The sequence below is a fragment of the Lissotriton vulgaris genome, chromosome 5 (assembly GCF_964263255.1).
Source record: "Lissotriton vulgaris chromosome 5, aLisVul1.2, whole genome shotgun sequence".
NCBI classification, from domain to species: domain Eukaryota; kingdom Metazoa; phylum Chordata; class Amphibia; order Caudata; family Salamandridae; genus Lissotriton; species Lissotriton vulgaris.
The window spans coordinates 65,729,650-65,753,941 of record NC_141693.1 but is presented as its reverse complement, the minus strand read 5'-3'; positions in this window follow the sequence as shown (position 1 = coordinate 65,753,941).

Sequence of the window (24,292 nt, the reverse complement as noted above, 5' to 3'; positions counted from 1 at the left end):
CAATTCATTAATGTTCGGAAGCGGAAATCTGCCCATGATTACATTCTCATTTAAACTTCTTAAGTCCACACAAAATCTCAGTGAACCATCGGCCTTCTTGGTTATAACAGGAGACAACCAATCCGTAGCTTCAACGGGTTCTATCACTCCGTCATCTAACAACTGTTGAATAATTTCTTTGACCTTCCCTCTTGCCGCCATGGCAGCCCTTCTTGCCACATGTTTCACTGGGACAGAATTCTTCCGCAACTTTATCTCATGTTCATACCCATTGAATTGACCCAATCTGGTTTCAAAGACAGCCTTATGTTGTTCCAAAATAGCATCCAAACTTAGATTGTCAACAGCCAACACCGGAACCTCTGATCTCGGATCAACCTTTAGGCCCAGGTCAAATTGATGTGGCCAACCCAAGATAGGCGGACCTTCCTCAGCCACATACAGCTTCCCTTGTGTTGCTCTTGAAAACAAATGTCAGCGTCCAAACATCCTTGGACAAGATTTCAACGCAACATCCGCCGAAGATAAGGTAGTTTCCGGCCAAGTCTCTTTAAACAGAACCTGTGGAACAATAGTGTAAAGTGATCTGGTGTCCACCATCAGCGACACTTTCCTGCCGTTGATTTCAAAATCTGCTTTAGGACGCACCCTCCTCCGCTCATCTCCCACAACTCCTGCAACTTCTTCTCCACTATCGACAACTATAACTCTATACGAAGTTTGTGCCTCTTCCACAGCATTAACTTTACTTCCTTGCTGCTTACACATTCTCGCCAGATGTCCTCTCTTCCCACACTTTAAACAGTCTTTCCCCACAGCAAAGCACAATTTCGAGTCAGCTAGATGATAGCTACTCCCGCATCTTGTAAACTGCTTAACAACACCTTTTGTAGACCCTTTGCTCCATTGCCTCTGAAACCTATTCTTTCCACTGGCAACAGCACCACCCAGATATTTACTCTTTACAGCATTAATTTCATCATTTTCTTCATCCAGAGCTGCCACATCATCATCCTTTACTTTATTTGAGGTGATCTTCATTTCCCTCATACATTTTTCTGACTCCTCTACAACCTTGGCAATGGCTATGGCATCCTTGAGGGTTGGATTGCTAGCGGCCCAGAGCCTCTCTTGAGTCTTTTTGCAAGCACATTGAACAATCAATTGATCCCTTATCATTTCTTCTTGCATCTGTCCAAACTCGCACTTCGCTGAAAGCTCTCTTAACCTCACAATGAAATCATCAATAGATTCATTCGCACGTTGTGGCTGTGAATAAAATTTGTGTCGCCTCATCACCACATTAACCTGCTTTGAACATTTCTTTTGCAATCTCAACACCGCTTCCTTATACACATCCTCCATTGCTCCTCCTTGCGCATTTCCTTCTGGTGGCAAATATTTAAAAATATGTTGGCCTTCCTTTCCTAAAGACCCCAGTAGCAAAGCCTTCTTCCTCACAGGAGGAAACTTCGTGCCATCCAACGCTATCAAATAATTTTCAAAGCTCTCTATCCACTCCTCCCATTCATCAAAAATGGTGGTGGTACCGCAATTGCATTGCTGACATCCATTCTCGACTTTCCCACTAGGTTGCAGCGAATTCCACTGAAAGCTTGTCTTGAAAATCAAATTTTTTTTCAAAATAATTGAATTATTTCAATTCTCAACTTTCCCACCTGGTGGCAACGCACTCCACACAAAGCTTGTCTCAATAATATATTTGACTGCTTCACAGTGTTTCCTCCACCAATTAGAGCATTCGTTGTTGCCCAGGTCTACACGACCGATGAAATGTCACTTTACTTGTGCATTGCACCAGGAGTTAATCCCGGAAACAAAAGGCTTGCTCCACGCACATCGTATGTTGTGTCTTATACTTTTTAAACCCTTGTTCAATGAGCAACAGTACGTTGTTTGTATCTTCTGCTCTTTGCTCCCAACAGGCAACAGCCCACCAGTATTTTCGCCGTAGACACCTTGCCTCATAGACACATCATGAGCCACTTAATGTATTAAACGAGTGCACATGCCTGACAGACAGAGAGCACTCTTCATATCCTTTGCGCAGCTCTGTTGTTGACTGCGTTGACCCGTTGCCCCTGACAGCGCTTATCACTGCTTGAACTGCCGCTTGACGCCGCACTCCATCTTCATACTATCGGTTACCTTTAATAGCTGGCACGGCAACCTCCCAACCTTATCTTAGTTTGTTTTATTTTGTGCGTGCGATTAAACAAAGAGCTGACAGCTCACGCCTCCTTCCCTACGCAGCATGGAATCTTCATGAATTCAAACGCCGCAATTCGTTCTACTCCACTAGATTTATTTACCTCTGCACATTACTTTATATTAACGCTTTTGATGCTAGCAGCATATCACTAATACACTAGCAAGTCTCTTCACTGCATAATGTTTTTAAATGCGCTTACTTGAGTCAGTCTTTTTATCACACACCGTGATCTCTCCGCGTCGATCCGTTTTTAATCAGCAGCCTTTGTAGCCTTTCACTTGTTACTGCCATAGACAAGCACTAAATTCAAATTACTCGCAGTGCTGCTGTTATCACGCTTGTCTGTGCAACTTGAGTAACTGTCTCACTTCAGCTCACACGCTTCGGTTTGATTTTTCGTTCCGGGTCAATATATCTCCTGCTCCTTGCCACGCCTGGATGTCACCAAAAATGTTGTACATATAATACGCTGAATCAAATCTTTATCTTAAGTTAAACTTTAATTTCAGGAGAACCCAGAACAAACCCTATCAGGCGCAGCTGGCTAAACTGTCACTGCCCCCACAAGATGATGACCTCACATAAGGAACCCTAAGTACCTCACTGGTGACATCACCCCGCCTAGCATAGTACATTCTATTACATTATAACAACATGTTACAGCACTCGTATGGAATCCCTAATCATTTTTTAAAATCACTGAATAAACTATGAATATAACTGCTGTGGGGATCTAACTGTAAAAGGGTGAGCTTAACGACACTGCAGAGAGGTTTGGAGGTTCCCCACCTGGAAATGTTTTATATGGCTTCCCAACTTCAACACGCCATTCATAGACTAGATGAAAGTGATAACTGGAATAAAAGGCTCTTTGCAGGAACCCATTAGGGAGACTCATTACTGTGGGGATGCTGGATGCAGCACCAGACTTGTGTCGCTCATCTGCGCTTGATTTCTCAGAGCACCGGCCTACTGCACGGCATGAATAACAGACACAGAGACATTAGCTGCTGGTGTGGACAGGAAGTCACGTGCGACTTCTATCCCTTTATTTATAGCCTTCTGGCCACGCCTGGCCAGAAGGTGATACATAGTGTGGCAGTGCTTCCAGGGCTCTGGGGAGACCCTCGGAGCACTAGAGCGCTACATCACTTCCCAACTTGGAAATTTGAAAAGTTCTAAGTAAAATGTTCAACATGCAAAGTCTGCAAGTCTCTGACTCGGCTTGGGGTTGGGCCTGAGGTTGTAACCTCACCTGCCTCTTGCAGGTGTCGATTCTTGAGAATACCGCGGTGACTGCGGGATTGCTGTGTCTGTCGCAGCTAGGGGCGAAGGTGTGTTTGCCTCTTCAGTTCCTCCTCCTTCTTCCCTGGCTTCGGATTCTTCAGGTAGAGTTGTTTGGTCTTGAGCCGGTGGGATGTGTTTAAACCATGAAATGTTTCTGGTTACCTCTTCTCCATTCCGGCTGGCTGTTATCGCAGTGCCTTTGGTTTCTTTGATTATCCAGGGTTCTGGTTCGAATGGTGTTCGGAATTTTCCTCCTGGACTTCGAGTCCGGATTAGTACTGTTTCTCCTGGATTTAAGGTTCTCGTTTGAGCTTGTCGTTTGTGACTCGCCTTGTCGTTTGTTCTCCTTCTTCGCTCCTGGGTGTTTGCTGGCGAGTATGAAGCCGGTGTCCAGTTGTCCGCCATAGGGAGTAGGTCTCTTCTTGGCCCGGCTAACATTAGCGCCCATGGTGAGCGTTGCGTGGTGCTGTGCGGGGTACTCCTGTACTCTCTTAAAAATAGCTGGAGCGCTTCTTCCGGATCACTCCCTACGGATGTGGCTATTCGCAGAATTTTGTTTATCGTCCTCATAAATCTTTCCACCTCTCCATTAGCTTGGGGCCATTGAGGCGTGATCCTATGGTGCTTTATGCCTAGGTTTTGTAGAAACTCTTTGAAATCGCTTCCCTGGAACGGAGGGCCATTATCTGTCTTGATGACGAGCGGGACTCCAAACATGGCGAAGGACTTAGTGAGAATAGGACGGATGTTCGCAAAGCTGGTGAATGCGGCCAGGTCCACAATGGGGTATTTGGTGTAGCTGTCGACTAGCACTACTGTGACTCTCCCATCTGGGAAGCTGCCAAAGTCTAGACTGAGCCACGACCATGGGGACGGAGCAGGGTCTTCCGTGATTACTGGAGCTGGGGCGTCTGGGGTGCTAGTTATTTGGCATGCCCGACATTGTCGTACTACAGCGTCGACGCTCTCTTCTAGGTTGGGGAACCATACTTTCTCGCGCATCCTGGCCTTCATCCTTCGGGTGCCCTGGTGTCCCTCGTGTGCTAAGATTGTCGCTCTTTCTTGCAGTGTCTTTGGGATTACTACTCGGGAGCCCCTAAGTATGAGCCTATTGTTTGCGCTGCTCAGGTCGTTGTGAACTCTCCAGAATTGGGTCAGGCGCGTGCGGTCTGTCTCATTCCAACCACTGACCTTTTTCAGGAAGTTTTCCCACGATCCTGTCTGTATTCCTTCCTTCACGCGTTGAATGACCGCATCATTGGCATATTGAGAGATGATGGCATCAGCTGTGAGAGCTCGGGGGCATGCTCCGGTAGACAACATGTTCATAAATGCTTCTGTCTGCAGCTCTTGTTCAGTGACGTGATTGTCCTCCTAAGAGGGGTGACGTGAGAGAAAGTCCGCCTGGTTCTTTGCTCCTGGGCGATATACTAGGTCAACTTGGTATTGTTGAACTTGGATTGCCCATCACTCTATCCTCGGTGGGGGGTGAGGAGCGGTGCCCCGGAACAAAGGTATCAAGGGCTGGTGGTCCGTTACCATTCTGAATGGGTGTCCGGATATGTAAAGGTGGAAATAATTGCAGGCCCATTTCACTGCTAGGGCTTCTCTTTCGATTTGTGAGTATCTTGATTCCGTCGCTGTGAGGGCTTTGCTTGCGAATGACAGAGGGGCCCATACTCCAGGTTCCGTTTCTTGTGAGAGTAGAGCTCCTAGGCCAACTGGACTTGCATCTACCAGTATTTCCGTGGATTTGGTAGTGTTGAAGTGCGCCATGGTGGTTCCATCCAGTAGGGCTGTCTTGATTTGGTGGAATGCTTTGTCTTCGGTGTCTGTTCATTTCCACGAGTTTTCCTTTTTGGTTAGGTTTCTTAAGGGCTCCGCAATCGTGGCCAGATTGGGAATGAACCTCGCACAGTATTGCGCCATGCCCAGGAAGCTCCTCACTTCTGACGCTGTGGCAGGTGCAGGGGCATTTTTGATGACGTGTGATTTGCGTGGGTCTATCTTGACTCCTTCAGAATCAAATACGTAGCCAGAGAACTCAATCGATTTCTTGAAGAATTGGCATTTGTCCTTGTGTAATGTTACCCCATATTGTGCTAGTCTCTGCAGTGTGGCTTTCAGTCTGTGGTGGTGCTCTTCACTCGTCTTGGTATGAATCAGAATGTCGTCGCTGACATTTAGCACTCCTTGTAGTCCAGATAGTATCTCCTTGATGGTGTTCTGAAAGATTTCGGCAGCGGACGAGATTCCGAACTTTAGTCTTTTGTATCTTCTCAAACCTAAGTGTGTCGAAAATGTACTTATGTAGCGACTTTCCTCCGCTAGCCTTAGTTGGTGATATCCTGTGTTAAGGTCTAGCTTGGAGAACCACTGGGCTCCATTCAAATCCGTCAGGATATCATCTACGGTGGGCGTGAGGTGCCGCTCTCGTCGTATGGCTTTGTTGGGGATCCTCATATCTATGCAGATTCTGATTTTTCCCGGTTGGCGCGGTTTCTCTGCTATCACCATGGGAGATACCCATGGCGTCGGGCCAGACACCTTTTCAATCACAAGGATTCTTTGGTCAGCGCACAGGCTTCAAAGTGTTCGATTTGTGCTGGTGTGGCGTGCTCCAGTGGTATCACTCTCTACCTCTTAGAGTGTTAAGCATTAAAAATTAGAAGCATCCTCTTAGTAGAGGATGGCCCTCTGGGCACAGCTGAAATCCGCAATAAAGCGTTCAAGATTTATTGAAAGTATGGATCCAAATGAAAATGAAAGTTTTAAAAGGGTGTTTATTTTGAAGGTAATTGCATTCATTTGCTTCAAAGTTAACTTCATGTTAATGAATTCCACATTATTTAGATTTTCAACATTCCACAAGTTTTAGCAAAGTGTTCCCAATGCATTTTGTGCACAAAGTGCACTTCATCAGGGGAATCTAAACAAAAAAGATTAATGGACTCAGTATGAGGATAACATCCTACAAAACTCGTAGGTAAACATATTAGTATCTTGTATCAAACTAATCATACAACCTGATCAGGTTAGATTAAATGAATTTGATTTAAGGAGTGGCAGTATACTCTGATATTGAGAGATATTATTTATAGTGAAGTATGAAATGATGAAGTATAATTACAGATTCTGGACACTCAGTGAATTGCTGGGAAATTATAGTTCTAACGGAGCCTATTTCGTGCGTTAACCGCTGATTAATGCGTTCAAAAGCCAAAGATAAAGATGAAAAGTTCAATCACCTAATGTCGTGAAAGTTAAAAATCACTTGAAACTATATGCCGCGGTTTCCTGTGATAGTTCGTGTTTAAAAATAAAGTGCTCGTGCGAGCATCATACCTGTAAGTCATGCAAAGATTGTGGTGACAGGCTTCTTCAGTAATGATGCCGGGTTCGAATACGAGCCGGCAAATCCTTTGTTAAGAAAGTGTTTGGAGATAGAAATGGGACTACAACTGAAGCGCCATATTGGAATGGTGAAATTTAGTAGATTTAGTAAATATTGTGAAAAGGTGAAGAAAGGTGAAGTAATGGTAAAAACTGTGGAAAAATCGACGCAATATTAAACAAATGTTCCTTGGATTAAATTTTACTCATAATAGAGGAACTAGCCAAAGTCTTAGAAGAGCTACAAAAAGACATAACTATCATTAAAATGGAGTTAGAAGAAATGACACCTAAAGAAGATTGGATAAAAACTCTAGATGATATACAAATACAACTTGACAAATATACGGAAGAAATCAACGAACGCAAGATTCGTAAATATAGGAGAGATACTATAGACTACAAAATGGGCGAAGTCTATTCATGGGCCGAAATTTATGCTAAAAGACGCCAAAATAAACCTCCACAATCCAACACAGAAACATCTTCATCAGAAGATGAACAAAGAAACACACAACAAAAATCCAACGAACAACCTTCTACATCTAGAGGATCGACAACCAACACCAGGGAGCCTTTTTTTAGAATCAGGCCCCACAGTAAACATAGACCTAGGAGGGGAAAAAGACAAAGAAAGCACGACTCCACCAGCAAAACAACCTGTTAAATTGAACCGTCGGAACAAACGGAAGAAACAAAACAACTAGTAATAAACATCTCTGATTACCAGCTGAACCAGATAGAATTGAATAGCTCACAAAAAGGTTCTTCTTTCGTTCCAACTTACCACACCGACAAACTAGAACTGGACGTTAGCTTATTCAAACTGATGCGGAATCTCTGCCTAAGAAACTACTTTGAGAACGTGCTATCATTACCTTCTAAAGAACCTGATGATCAACTGAAGGAATTAAAACTTCGGAGTACTTTTCAACCACCAGTTAGTCATAAGACTCTTGACAACTTTGAAAAAATGGTTCAGAATGACATTAACAAACTAAACTTCAAACGACGAAGCAAAATGCAAAATATGTTCAAAAAAGAATGGAACACCTTACGTAATCTAGGCAGAAATCCTAACATTATATGCCAACGTGCAGACAAAGGGGGAGCCCTGGTTGTCATGAACTCTACATTCTACAGAACCCAAGTACAATTACATGTACATGATGAAGAGACCTATATGAAATTAGGACAAGATCCTACCCTGGAATACCAAGAACAATTGAAACAGATCTTACAAAAAGCCCAAGATGAGGGAATTATTACCAACAAAACCAAAAAATACCTCACACAAGACAACCCCAGAACACCGGTCATTTATATGCTTCCCAAAATGCATAAACACCCAACCAATCCACTGTTTCGACCCATTGTGTCGACTAAAGGAAGCATACCCGAATCCATCGGGAAATTCATAGATACTCATCTACAACAATTTGTAATCAAGATGAATACATACATCAAAGACTCGACAGATTTCATTAACAAAATCTCTACCATTCAACTACAAGAGGACCAAGAGATCTGGATGTGTACCATTGATGTTAAGTCCCTCTACACTTCAATTCCGCACAACTTAGGTTTAGAAGCCATAGAGGAGATTCTCATGTCATCAGACCTTGAACAAAACTTTCAAATATTCCGTATGGAATTACTCACATTTACTCTATACCAAAGCTACTTCAGATGGGGGGATGAATATTTTTTACAGCTCACGGGTACTTCAATGGGCAATTGTGCCACCCCAGCTTATGCGAATAGCTTTATGAACATCTTTGAAAACAGATACATTTTGAATCACGAGTCTTGGAAGAAACATGCCCTGGTCTTCTTTAGATTCATAGATGGCATCTTTGTACTTTGGCAGGGGACATTACAAGACTTATTAACATCAGTTAACCAACTCAACCTGATAAATGATCGCATTCAATTTACCCACACCATTGACAACAAAACAATTGCATACTTCGATGTCTTACTTACACGGAAAGGAGAAAGGATCGAAACCACTCTATACAAAAAAACTACAGATCGGAATAATTTTCTCCACTACAGGAGTTTCCATCAAACATCACTCAAGAACAATCTTCCCAAATCACAACTGTACAGAGTCAAGAGAATAGTATCGGAGGAACAAGAATTGAAAGTACAATTAAAAAACATGATCACAAGGTTTGAAGAAAGAGAATACCCCAAACCAATTTTGGAAAGAGCATTAGAGAAATACGCAACAAAAACCAGAGAAGATCTTCTACAACCCACAATCAAGTGTGAATCAATAAAAACTGTGATTGTATCCAAATTTTCAACCATGAGTTATCAATACAAAAAGATCATCAAAAATCACTGGCCACTACTGATCAATGAACGAGATTTCCAAAACATAATAGCTCAACAACCCACTTTTGGTTATACTCGCAGTAAAAACATACAAGACATTCTGAAATATACCCGAGATACTGAGAAAGAAAACTACAAAGGAACAATACCCTGTTATAATTGCAGTTGTTGCAATAATATAATAAAAGGCAACACCATGACACACCCAATGAGAGGGACCGCCATCAAACTAAAAACAACAGCAACCTGCGATTCACAACACGTGATATACTACCTTAAATGTCCATGCGGGCTCATATATGTGGGCAAAACAATCAGAAAAATCAAAGTTCGAATATCTGAGCACAAGAGTAATATCAGAACCAACAATATGAGATCAAGCGTTGCCATGCATTTCAATGAAAGACATCACAACATCAGTCAACTTAAATCTGCAATATTGGAAACGATCACTAAAATCCCAGGCAGAGACATGAACCGAATACTACTACAACGAGAAAACCACTGGATATACTTTCTTAATGCAATGAAACCGAATCGGCTCAATGACAGAGTGGAATATTCTTGCTATCTATAAACATTGAAGAGACTATGTACATTAAAGACTAATGCCTCATCTAATCACATATGTCGTATTTGTTTACAGTGATTCTTTTTAAGAATATTATTTCATAAGAATATTATGTTATCAGGATCGATATTCACTATTTAGTTCATATACTTTTTGCGTCGATTTTTCCACAGTTTTTACCATTACTTCACCTTTTCACGATATTTACTATATCTACTAAGTTTCACCATTCCAAGATGGCGCTTCAGTTGAATCACTAATGTAGTCCCATTTCTATGTCCAAACACTTCCTTAATGAAGGATTTTCCGGCTCGTATTCGAACCCGGCATCATTACAGAAGAAGCCTGTCACCACAATCTTTGCATGACTTACAGGACTTAGCGAGGGTAATAAAAGCCTATAACATCAACCTAACAACATATGCTGACGATACCCAGTTGGTACTATCCATACACAAAAACGGTTCCAAGATAGCAGCAAATTTCAAGGACGGCATGAGGGCCATCAGCAGTTGGATGGTTCCAACTGTCTAAAACTTAATTCTACAAAGACGGAAGTCATGCTCTTTGGTAGGATTCAGCCTCTGTGGTCTCCCTTATAGTGGCCGGAGGAAATGGGAACTCCACCTCAACCAGTCAGTAAAGTCAGAAACTTGGGAGTTATATTTGATGATAAACTCCTTTTCCATCATCATGTGAACGCTGTGTATCATCATCATTCAACATCTTAAGGAAAATAAAAAAACTTCTCCCTTATCTTCCTACAACTACAGGAAAAACACTAATATCAACTCTGGTGTTCTCACGTACTGACTACTGCAATGCCCTCTTCCTCAACGCACAACAAAAGGTCATCTCTAAACTTCAAATGATACAAAACGCCTCAGCCAGAGTTTTATTGGGCATTCCAAAATTTAGCTCTGTCTCTAGACATCTGGACCAACTGCACTGGCTCCCGGTCAGAAGTCGCACGAAATTCAAGGCCCTTTGTATTGTCTACAAGGCAATAAATAATGTGGGACCCAAATTTCTTAGGAGTTCACTCAAGCCTTTGGCAACCTCCCGAACGCTTCGTTCCAACACTGCTCATCTGCTTCACGTACCCAGAACAAGGAAAGTTAACTGGAGAGACAGATATTTAACCATCGCAGCCACAAAACTATGGAATTCCCTTCCTTTTAATATAAAATCCAGTCCAACGCTAATCATCTTCAGAAAGCAGCTAAAGACATGGTTGTTTTCCCAATGATATGATTATTCATAAATCACTCTAATACTGCCTCAGAGATCTATTTTATTGGTATCAACCCTAGCCCTCAGCGCCGAGACACCTAAGGGTAATTGTAGCGCTTTAAAAATCGCATAAATAAATAAATGATACTCGCACGAGCACTTTATTTTTAAACACGAACTATCACAGGAAACCGCGGCATATAGTTTCGAGTGATTTTTAACTTTCACGACATTGGGTGATTGAACTTTTCATCTTTATCTTTGGCTTTTGAACGCATTAATCAGCGGTGAACGCACGAAATAGGCTCCGTTAGAACTATAATTTCCCGGCAATTCACTGAGTACCCAGAATCTAAATTTATACTTCATCATGTCATACTTCACTATAACTAATATCTCTCACTATCAGAGTATACTGCTACTCCTTAAATCAAATTCATTTAATCTAACCTGACCAGGTTGTATGATTAGTTTGATACAAGATACTAATATGTTTACCTACGTGTTTTGTAGGATGTTATCCTCATACTGAGTCCATTAATCTTTTTTGTTTAGATTCCCCTGATGAAGTGCACTTTGTGCACGAAATGCATTGGGAATGCTTTGCAAAAACTTGTGGAATGTTGAAAATCTAAATAATGTGGAATTCATTAACATGAAGTTAACCTTGAAGCTAATGAATGCAATTACCTTCAAAATAAACACCCTTTGAAAACTTTCATTTTCATTTGGATCCATACTTTCAATAAATCTTGAACGCTTTATTGCGGATTTCAGCTGTGCCCAGAGGGCCATCCTCTACTCAGAGGATGCTTCTAACCTTTTCAATCACGCCTTGTGGGTCTAACTGGGTTAGTTCTTGCTCTACAGTGGCGTGGAGGAGAAACGGGATCCTCCGGTGTCTCAAGGCGACTGGTTGTATCGCGGGGTCTATGTGTAGCTTGATCGGTGGTCGTTTGATGGTTCCAAGACCTTCAAATAGCGAGGGAAACATTTGTAAAATGTCTTCTGTTTGGAGCGCTTTCACTGCGTTCGCAAAAGCGATGAGTCGGAGGTCCTCTGCGGTGTAGCTTCCAACTAGCAGGTCCGCCTCTTTGTCTATCACATGTAATGTCGTCATCACCTCTTGGTCTTCAGCTTTGACCTGCACTAGCATTTTCCCTCGCAGCAGAAGTGGCTCCTGGCTGCCATAAGTGAGGATTCGGGCTCTGGGTGGGATCAATTTTGGCCTTAGCTTCAGGGACTTGTAGTGTTGTATGCCTATTACATTTACCGTGGCACCTGTGTCGATGACCCTGGTCACTGGTGACCCGTCGATTTGTATCTGGCATTTTGGCTGGGGTCTTCGTCTTTTCTTCAGCTCACTGACATACGACACGTAATAACATTCGTCATCCTCTTCGGTGGATGAATCATCGAAACGTGGCTGTGGTTGTTGTTGTGTTTTGGAAGAGCGTGATGATGAAGCGTCATCTAGTGATAGTTGTTTGATGCTCCGGTGGCTGTCTTCTTCCCTGAGAAGCTTCGTCTGCGAAAGCCTCCTCTGCATACACTCGCGAATTGGTTTGGCACTCCGCACTTTGAACAGTTGTTTCCACGCGCTGGGCAGCCATCTTGATTGTGCTCATCTCGACCACAGTATCCGCATGGCGCTCGGCGCTGTGTTCTGGTCGGCCATCTTCCTCTGCCTCCTCGGCCAACGTTGCGAGCTGCGTCCACTCTTTCCGTTTTCACCGCTGCTCCTGCGTCTGAGCGTGGATTAAGAGCAGCCTCCATTGCGGTGGCCCGGGCGTCTGAGAGCTCATGTGACCTGGCGTGGATCAGTATTTCCTCGAGGGATATGCGTGGTTGTCTCAGAATTAGAGTTCTCAGATGTTTGTTGCGACACCCCTGAATAAGTTGCGCGGTTACTTACTTCTTTTCGTCATCTTCTGTGCATGTGCTTATAAGGTCTCTCAGGCGCGCATGAAATGCGTCCATTGTTTCCCCTTCTCTTTGTTTAGGTTGCCTGAATTTGAAGCGTTCATAGTGCGGGTTTAATTGGGGATCAAAGTGGGCAATCAGCGCGGCGACCGCAGCGTCATAATCCGTGTCTGCCCCGGTGTTCGGCAGATGTTTGAATAGCTTATAAAGTTCCCTGCCTCCAAAATGTAGTAGTAGGGACCTCTTAACCTCATTGTCTTTTTCCCCGGTGGCGGTGAAGTAGTTGTTGAGTTGCCCTAGCCACACTGTCCAACGTGGTGCTGCTGTGCCTGGGTCAATTAGTTCACTAAATGGTGGTAGGGCTTGTATCTGGGAGTGTGCTGACGGAACCAGTGGTTGTGCTATGGGGACAACTGCTTGAGCAGGGGGCCCTGCTTGTTGCACTGGAGCCGCTGCTTGCGGCGCTCCTCCTCCTGCTGCTGCGCCGTGGGTATTAGACATTCTCGCTTGCCTTTGCCTTTGCTTGTTTATTTCTTGTCCCAGTTCCTTGCTCTTGCGTTGCCTGCTGCTTGTTTATTTGGCTGTGCCTTCCTGTGCGCCTGATGTGGGGCCCCCCTCGAGCTATCCGTGAGTTTTCCTCTTTTGCTATTGGTGTTGCACTTGCTTGTGCTTGTTTGCGGGGTGTGTTCTGCTCGTGCGGCTGTTCCCTCCTTAGCGCGGTGCTTCCTCGATCTGTCTGTTGCCTCGCGCTCGGTCCTGCGCGCGTCTCCTCCCTTCGTACGGCTCTAATTGGAAATCGTTCCTTCCGGCGTTAGCCTGACTTCTTCTGCGCATGCGCGCACTGCCGGGCCTGCCGATGGAGCTCTCCGGCTCTGCGTCCCGGTCTTCTGCCGTTCGTGCTGTTTGGGGTCTTTGCCGCCGGTGTGCCACGCAGCCTCTCGCATATGCTGCTTACCCATAGGTGCGTTCTTCACTCGTTTCGCGGGCCAGTCCCGATTTTCTTTGTTCTCCGGCCTCGGCGCTGCTACTGGTCACACTCGAGTCGTGGCGACCGGGTTGAGCAGCGTTCGCGGGTCGGGTAGATGATGATATCCCACCCTCGTCGCCAGTGTGGGGATGCTGGATGCAGCACCAGACTTGTGTCGCTCATCTGTGCTTGCTTTCTCAGAGCACAGGCCTACTTCACTGCATGAATAACAGACACGGAGACATTAGCTGCTGGTGTGGACAGGAAGTCACGTGCGACTTCTGTCCCTTTATTTATAGCCTTCTGGCCACCCCTGGCCAGAAGGTGATACATAGTGTGGCAGTGCTTCCGGGGCTCTGGGGAGACCCTCGGAGCACTAGAGCGCTACAATTACCAATACTATTGATGATGGGTGTAAGAGTTCCCCACGCTTGTCCCTACATAATCGAACATGTGGCACGAATGGGTTTATGCACGGTTAAAACGGTGATAGGTCACGCCCCATATGCCGCTATGGCTGGTACAACCCTTCTCTAAAATAGAGGACTCTATCTCCGTCCGTAAATGGAAGGAGGGCGGTTGTTTGACAATGGGAGATCTTTTTCACATTAAACAATTTATAGCCAGAAAAAACACGGAGTCCATGTTCGAATTGGGGAACTGACAGTTTCTACAATAGACAGTGCTTGAAATGGAAAAATAGAAGTGCAGGTACTCTGTACCAGAGTACCTGCTTGTTTCTGAGAAGTGCCGGTACTCTCCAATTAAAAGTATAGCATTCCTCTTGAGAAGTGCCGGTACTCTTCCTCTCAAAATAAAAAAGTGCTTGTACTCCGTACCGGAGAGTACCGGCCCATTTAAAGCATTGACAATAGAGGAAGATCTCCCAGGTGACCAGAGAACTACGGGCGTCTGCACCAGAGGAGCTGGCTGTAACTCCAAGTTATGCTGTACGTGGCACAGAGAGGGTGCTTCATTTCACACTTACATAGAGCACTTCATGAAGATTTAATAGTCCAAGCCTCACCAGTCCAAGCAGGATGGGAAGAAGCCATGGGGGATCCCCTGACAGAAGGGGAATGGATCCTGGTCCACGAAGGAGTCAAAGTAGTAAACTCAAATTGATCCAATATAATTGTGTACGCCAAACCTAACTTTCCCCTAAAACGCTAAGTAAGATATTCCCGACTCGCTCTGATGTAGGGCTACAGAGGCGGACTTTTTACTCATGGTCTGGTCTTGGTCTTGTTCAGCCATACATCCCTACTGGACGGCAATCTTGGACACATTGAAGGAAGTCCCGGGATGGGTGGTACCCATAGAGATACGTACAGTGCTACTGGAGCTACTACTCACCCCCAAAACATAACTTTAAGAAGGAGATTTGTAATGCTGGGGCTTGTATTGGCAACACGCTGCATTGCTATATCCTGGATGAAGCTCAGCCCACTGCAGATAAAGATGTGGCTGAGAGATATAGGTGAGTGGGCGGCTGCAGAAGCAATGCGGATGAAAGGGGTCAGGGGGGATGAAGGTGTGCATGGGAGGCAATGTTAACAGACATTAAAGATTTGCAAACCCGATGACAGCACCTAACATACTCCCCACTAATAACATCCCTCAGACAGAAGAACAAAACAAACATCAGGAGGAGATGACATCTGGAGACACGGGATATACAAGCAGAGACATCAGGAGGAGATGACATCTGGAGACACGGGATGTACAAGCAAAGACATCAGGAGGAGATGACATCTGGAGACACGGGATATACAAGCAAAGACGTCAGGAGGAGATGACATCTGGAGACACGGCATATACAAGCAGAGACATCAGGAGGAGATGACATCTGGAGACACGGGATATACAAGCAAAGACATCAGGAGGAGATGACATCTGGAGACACGGGATATACAAGCAAAGACATCAGGAGGAGATGACATCTGGAGACACGGGATATACAAGCAAAGACATCAGGAGGAGATGACATCTGGAGACACGGGATATACAAGCAAAGACATCAGGAGGAGATGACATCTGGAGACACGGGATATACAAGCAAAGACGTCAGGAGGAGATGACATCTGGAGACACAGCATATACAAGCAGAGACATCAGGAGGAGATGACATCTGGAGACACGGGATATACAAGCAAAGACATCAGGAGGAGATGACATCTGGAGACACAGGATATACAAGCAAAGACATCAGGAGGAGATGACATCTGGAGACACGGGATATACAAGCAAAGACGTCAGGAGGAGATGACATCTGGAGACACGGGATATACAAGCAAAGACATCAGGAGGAGATGACATCTGGAGACACGGGATATACAAGCAAAGACATCAGGAGGAGATGACATCTGGAGACACGGGATATACAAGCAAAGACGTCAGGAGGAGATGACATCTGGAGACACAGCATATACAAGCAGAGACATCAGGAGGAGATGACATCTGGAGACACGGGATATACAAGCAAAGACATCAGGAGGAGATGACATCTGGAGACACAGGATATACAAGCAAAGACATCAGGAGGAGATGACATCTGGAGACACAGGATATACAAGCAAAGACGTCAGGAGGAGATGACATCTGGAGACACGGGATATACAAGCAAAGACATCAGGAGGAGATGACATCTGGAGACACGGGATATACAAGCAAAGACGTCAGGAGGATGATGACATCTGGAGACACGGGATATACAAGGAGAGACATCAGGAGGAGATGACATCTGGAGACACGGGATATACAAGCAAAGACATCAGGAGGAGATGACATCTGGAGACACGGGATATACAAGCAAAGACGTCAGGAGGATGATGACATCTGGAGACACGGGATATACAAGCAAAGACATCAGGAGGAGATGACATCTGGAGACACGGGATATACAAGCAAAGACATCAGGAGGAGATGACATCTGGAGACACGGGATATACAAGCAAAGACGTCAGGAGGATGATGACATCTGGAGACACGGGATATACAAGCAGAGACATCAGGAGGGGATGACATCTGGAGACACGGGATATACAAGCAAAGACATCAGGAGGAGATGACATCTGGAGACACGGGATATACAAGCAAAGACATCAGGAGGAGATGACATCTGGAGACACGGGATATACAAGCAAAGACATCAGGAGGAGATGACATCTGGAGACACGGGATATACAAGCAAAGACATCAGGAGGAGATGACATCTGGAGACACGGGATATACAAGCAAAGACATCAGGAGGAGATGACATCTGGAGACACGGGATATACAAGCAAAGACGTCAGGAGGATGATGACATCTGGAGACACGGGATATACAAGCAGAGACATCAGGAGGAGATGACATCTGGAGACACGGGATATACAAGCAAAGACGTCAGGAGGATGATGACATCTGGAGACACGGGATATACAAGCAGAGACATCAGGAGGAGATGACATCTGGAGACACGGGATATACAAGCAAAGACATCAGGAGGAGATGACATCTGGAGACACGGGATATACAAGCAAAGACGTCAGGAGGATGATGACATCTGGAGACACGGGATATACAAGCAGAGACATCAGGAGGAGATGACATCTGGAGACACGGGATATACAAGCAAAGACATCAGGAGGAGATGACATCTGGAGACACGGGATATACAAGCAAAGACGTCAGGAGGATGATGACATCTGGAGACACGGGATATACAAGCAAAGACATCAGGAGGAGATGACATCTGGAGACACGGGATATACAAGCAAAGACATCAGGAGGAGATGACATCTGGAGACACGGGATATACAAGCAAAGACGTCAGGAGGATGATGACATCTGGAGACACGGGATATACAAGCAGAGACATCAGGAGGAGATGACATCTGGAGACACGGGATATACAAGCAAAGACGTCAGGAGGATGATGACATCTGGAGACACGGGATATACAAGCAGAGACATCAGGAGGAGATGACATCTGGAGACACGGGATATACAAGCAAAGACATCAGGAGGAGATGACATCTGGAGACACGGGATATACAAGCAAAGACGTCAGGAGGATGATGACATCTGGAGACACGGGATATACAAGCAGAGACATCAGGAGGAGATGACATCTGGAGACACGGGATATACAAGCAAAGACATCAGGAGGAGATGACATCTGGAGACACGGGATATACAAGCAAAGACGTCAGGAGGATGATGACATCTGGAGACACGGGATATACAAGCAAAGACATCAGGAGGAGATGACATCTGGAGACACGGGATATACAAGCAAAGACATCAGGAGGAGATGACATCTGGAGACACGGGATATACAAGCAAAGACGTCAGGAGGATGATGACATCTGGAGACACGGGATATACAAGCAGAGACATCAGGAGGGGATGACATCTGGAGACACGGGATATACAAGCAAAGACATCAGGAGGAGATGACATCTGGAGACACGGGATATACAAGCAAAGACATCAGGAGGAGATGACATCTGGAGACACGGGATATACAAGCAAAGACATCAGGAGGAGATGACATCTGGAGACACGGGATATACAAGCAAAGACATCAGGAGGAGATGACATCTGGAGACACGGGATATACAAGCAAAGACATCAGGAGGAGATGACATCTGGAGACACGGGATATACAAGCAAAGACGTCAGGAGGATGATGACGCTGGAAGTGACGCTCGGGTTTGGGAGGGTGGGAAGGGAAGTTATGCGTGTAAGGGGGGATGGGTGTTAACTAAAGGCATAGTTTATGGTTTGGCAATGGAGTCCCAGATTTGTAATGATAAAATGGATGAAAATAGGAAGGGAAATGGTTTTGTTAAGCCGATGTGATTCTTTATGTGCATATTAGATCATGTCTTTATATCACACAAAATGCCAGTAAAAATATTCGAGAAACAAGCAGTAACAAGGATCTGCAGACATAAACCACACCACAGGATGACACAGGACTCAGATTAGCTATGTTTTGCAAAGTGCTGTTTAGTCACACTAAAAATGTTTCATCTTTACCTGAGAACATGGCAACAAACTTCAAAACAGATCCCAAACGTTCTCACTTGACAATGTAAACCCATTAAATCGACTCTTTTACTATCGAGTTATTTGTACACCGAGAGTCAATATTCTGCCTTCGAACAGACTGTTATCATTTTGCGTTCTTTTATATATGTAATGGTATGATTTTGTGGTTTTCAGACAAGGGACGTGTTCTCTTTTTGTACCGATAAACGTTTGCTAAACTTGAATAAACTGCTCAGCAATATGGATCAGATTTGCAAATGGTCTGATGGCTGATTGTCGCATGACTCATACAAAGCAGCACAGAACCTTTCAGAGAGGTGTTGTGTTAGTAGGACTTCCTTGACTATGGCCCCATTGCATTCTGGTAGGTGTAGTCTTTAGAGCTTTCAATTTCCAAACTTCATTTTCAAGTGGAATGCTGATGATTTGTCTCCATTTATTTGAAAAGTGACAACAGCTCGGTTTTCACTGAGGTAATGCCCTCACAGCAGGATATTTCACTTTCATTAAAACGCTTCAGACAAACATAACCCTGCCAGGTGGTGCAGAACAAGTCAAGGGACCTTGCTTCCTGTATCAGCCATGACGTAAGCCTGCGATGCAGACCACTGGCCCTGGCCGAGGGTCCTGAGAAGGGCCCAGGGAGCGGGCTGAAGGCGCTGATCCATGCATGTCCGCAGCCTTTGTAGGAGGGGAAGAGGGTTCTGCGCAGAGATGCCATCTTTTCAGAAATGCATCTAAGTGTGGAAGGAAACGCTCGGAAAGGGCATGCGCTGCGCCGCCCCTCCCAAACGTCCAGTACCCGAAATGCATTGGGATTCTGAAGAAATTGAAAAGATGCATCAAGATCAATGGATTTTGATTTATGAGTGATCATTGTTACAATCTTGAAAATTCAAGTCTGAAGTCAAAACTATCAATTGTGAGTACTTGTTTATCGTAATCCCTTGCGTATAGTATTGTTTACTGGGACCATCCCTTACTGTACTGCAGAATACCCCGGTCCCAGTACCATTGGGTCTACCCTATATGTAACGACTGCTAATATTTACAGCGACAGTCTGACATTTATTGTAGAAAATCTGCAGGGTTAGGCAAAAAAGAACTTCACAAATGAACTATCCTAATAAAAGTCACATCACAGACGTGCGGTGGCCGCATGTTCTACCAGAATGATGTCATTTGCACGTTCCAACAGTTCGCGCAGCACGGAAGTATTTCTATTCGGACCATCCGGCCCTCTCGGGCTTCAGGGTGTTCTCCGGGGCACCTCAGACCGGAACCCGTCACTTCTGTGACCGGACGCAGCTGCGGAGGACTCCTGGCCACTGGATTCCGAGGCCAGGGCTCCTTCATTTATATTTCACCGGTCAAATTGCATATTTTAAGATTGTAGAAAACTTTTTGCCACTGGAGACTGGTAGAGAAAAGTTAAACTAGCAAAAGAACGTGCCGTGAAGTTCACTGTCGAGGCACAAACAGCAGGAATGAACCAACTCATGGCATTCACCTCATCAGCCACCAGGGGAGAATGCACAGAGTAGGGGTGATGTCACCTCTGACCTTCAGATGAAAAGCAAATCTCTGCAGTGAATACATGAGCCCACTGAAATACCTCCGAGACCATATCCCCAGCCCTTGCATTGTCCAACCACAATGTCTGCGGATTTGATGACATTTCACTCTTCTAGTTAGTGATGTCTGTTCCACCATCCCCAAGTTTGCTTACCACTGAACAGAATGGGTTAGGGACTAGTACCCAAGGCTTTTGAGGTTAAAGGGCAGACCAAGAGGACACATCCGACCAGATCCATGGCCATATTAGCAACAAACTGTGATAAATATCGCAGAGCGCGCTTAGCGTGAAATATTTTATCGCTGGAGTATATCGCTGCGCTAATGCTGTATTAGCAACAATTAGCGCTATGGCGATAAATATTCCAGCGGTAGTGGGAGGGAAGGGCCAACATTGTGACAAAACCCGCGATGTTGCCTGGGAAGGGGGAAAACCTTGCTGATGCCACCCTGTGGTCGGATCAGCATAATCCACCCCCCCCCCCCTCCCATGTTACATATGGTTAAGTCAGGAAAATAGTAGGTGTTAAAAAACCGGCGATGACCTCAGTTAGCGCAACTTTTCACATTGCTAACCGGGGCCAGGGCCTCCTTGCTAATAGGTGATAGGCCTGTTAGCGGCTGTTTACCAGGTCTGTTGGTTGGGAACGCCTATTTGCATGTCATTAGTGATAGATATCGCTGACATGCAAAGCAGCACCCAAAGCAGTTGCTTTCGTGAGAAAGCTGTCGCTAACTGCTGTTAGCAACAGCTTGGTGGCGATAAGGCCCTTGGTAATATGCCCCCCAGTGTGCATGGAAACACTGTCTCCAACAGGCCCCCTCCATTCCAAGAACCCAAAAGAAGTTTCCAGGAACAAAACAAAATGACCTAAAATCCAATCAGTCGTGCATTGTCCGTGTGCCTGTGCACTTTCTAGGAGTCTCATATCCTCTTATCTTACAACCACTTTGCAATTACAAAAAGGCCGTGCCCCAGAGGACGAGTATCCATGAGGTGTAATGATCATTAAACATAAACCTGCAGAGACGATTCATACATTTCAAGGTGTGTAGGTGACCCTAGGGGAACCTTAATAACTGACGCATCCAAAACAAATCTGGTTACTCAAAATCAGAAATGGAAAAGGTTGGAATAAAATAACCCAAGACTACAGAAAACCACCAGACTGCTAGAGCAAAATAAATCAAACACTACTAGCAAAGCCTATAGCCCTGACCTCTATTTTTGAGTCCTGAACAAAATGAAAAGAAACAGTTGCAGTGAAAAGAAGTCAAACCCCCCAAACAAAAAAACACGATGTATACATTGTACTTTTTATATGTTAAATAAAAGGTCCCTCATGCATTGCAATGTAAGCACTCCATAAAGTATTAAATGGTTCAGACAGCCAACAGCATTTGGTATGAGAGCATACTCCACTGGGTGAAGTCAAAGACCCCTCTGTATATATTTTAGATATCTGGGAACAATAGGTCTTGCGGACAGCTGTGCTGCCAAGTGAGACCCAAATGTGCTAAGAGCGGACCTAAACGAAGCAGGGGAAGCGTCATCGCGGTAGCGCTACAAGAACTCTCGTGGGCCCCCCCGGCGCGGGACGCCCGGGAAATTGTTGCCTGCTGTTTCTGCCACTGCCACACTGGTACCTGCCTTGGAAACAGCCCCGGGGGAGGGCTGCAACGCTCCTCACTACTCCTGCGGGACGCCAGCGGGAGAAACCACAACTCCCAGCAGCACCTTGCTGTCGCTGAGCACCACGTCATCGCGGTAGCGCCAGGAAGCGCTGCAAGAACTCTCGTGGTCCCCCGCGGCACGGGACACCCGGCAAATTGTTGCCTGTTGCCTGTTGTTTCTGCCACTGCCACACCGGTACCTGCCTTCAAAACAGCCCCAGGGGAGGGCTGCAACGCTCCTCAGTACTCCTGCGGGACGCCAGCGAGGGAAACCACAACTCCCAGCAGCACCCAGCTGTCGCTGAGCACTGCGTCATCGTGGTAGCGCTAGGAGGCGCTAAGGGAACTCTTGTGGGCCCCCGCGGCGTGGGCGTGCCCGGGCGTTGCCCGTCGTACCCAGGAGGAGGCAGGGCAGGGCCAGCTCAATTTCATCGGATTATTCAGCTCTCCTCCAACTTGGTTAGTGACTCAGAACTCCCTACTTATCGTTGATTGCACCATATCTTTTAGTACTTGATTATATTGGTTGCTGTTAAGTATGAGTAAGTGTACTCGCAAAGGGGCAGGGGATCCAGGGGTCGTGGGTACTCTCGACGCTTACCTTATCAGGGCAGAGTCTGTCTTAATCCATGAAATTGAACTGATCCAAAGGAGACTTTCTCTGGACACACGTCGAGCCTCAATAGAAGTCCCCATAGGTGGGCCCCTTCTCCATCCAGTCACTTTGGTTGGATGTAACTTGGATAGTACGCCCCAACCAGTTCTTGAGCCACTGACAGTAATTTCAGAAGATCCGCTTATCATAGATATGGAACCCTCACCTACACCCTTACCCTCACCCCCGGTTGCAACTCGATCGCTACGGCAATCACAGGCAAGGGGGGCACGGCTCCAGCCACTGCTAGGAAAAGAAAGGCGGTGGGTACAGATAGATAAGCCCACGAAACAAACGAACAGTTTAAGTTAGTACAGCGAAACTGCGTACACCCACTAAACTCGTCATTTGCGGTTCATAGATACCAGACTCAACCATATTCGTGCGAGTCGAAAACACCACTTACGATCGTCACGGAACCTCAGAAAGAACAGTAGAGCCTAAAATCAAATTTCCGTACTGGGATCATCTGGTAATTGAAAAACAGGAAGGAGAAAAATTAATTAGATACAGAACAAATCACATAACGGAAGCCTCACACAAAGAAAACCAACTGACAGTTGAGAAAATACAGCTCATATTTAAACCTGAATATGAATCCAGAGGTAGATATGACACATTGAATAGAGGGAACATCCTTAGATTATTTAAATCAATTCCAGCTTTAGACAACATCAAGAACGATGATATTAATTCCATTGAATTCATTGCCGACTAGAATAGAACCCAAGAACTGACACTGGTCACATTAAAATCTATGTCAATAGCAGAGCAAATATTAAAAGAGTTTTCAACATTTAAGGCCTGGGGAATATTTATCACAAAACAGGAGCTGAAAGTCTATCCTACTCCATTTATTAATGAGACAAATCTGGTCCTGACAGAAAAAAATACCAAAAAAAAGGAACAGTGTTAAGGAATGCCCGGGGGAGATCCATTAGCACATCAAGAGTGGCATCACCACCTTCCACAACAGAAACAACTTCACGAATAAATGAAAAATGGATTACACAGGCTCTGCATAGTAATATAGAACAATGAAGGAATATCATTCCAATCCCCCAAACAAAAGTAACTGAGAATGTGTTCATGGAACATAAACGGAGTAGGGACAAAGCTCTCCAATGCACAAATAAGGTCTATTCCTTCACCCTGTCACATTTTATTCCTCCAGGAAACCTGGGAAGCACACCCTTTTGTATTGGAGGGTTATGTAGGATACTATGAAAATGCAAGTAAAATTCATAGGTATGGACGCCCGAGTGGGGGGTTAGCAACTTTTATTTCCAGTAGCATAAAAGCTGAACATGAGCAACTTGTAACACATAGTAAAAACATACTTATAGTCAGACTGAAATATAAAAGTACAGACCAAAAGGATAGGTCATTAATTATGAT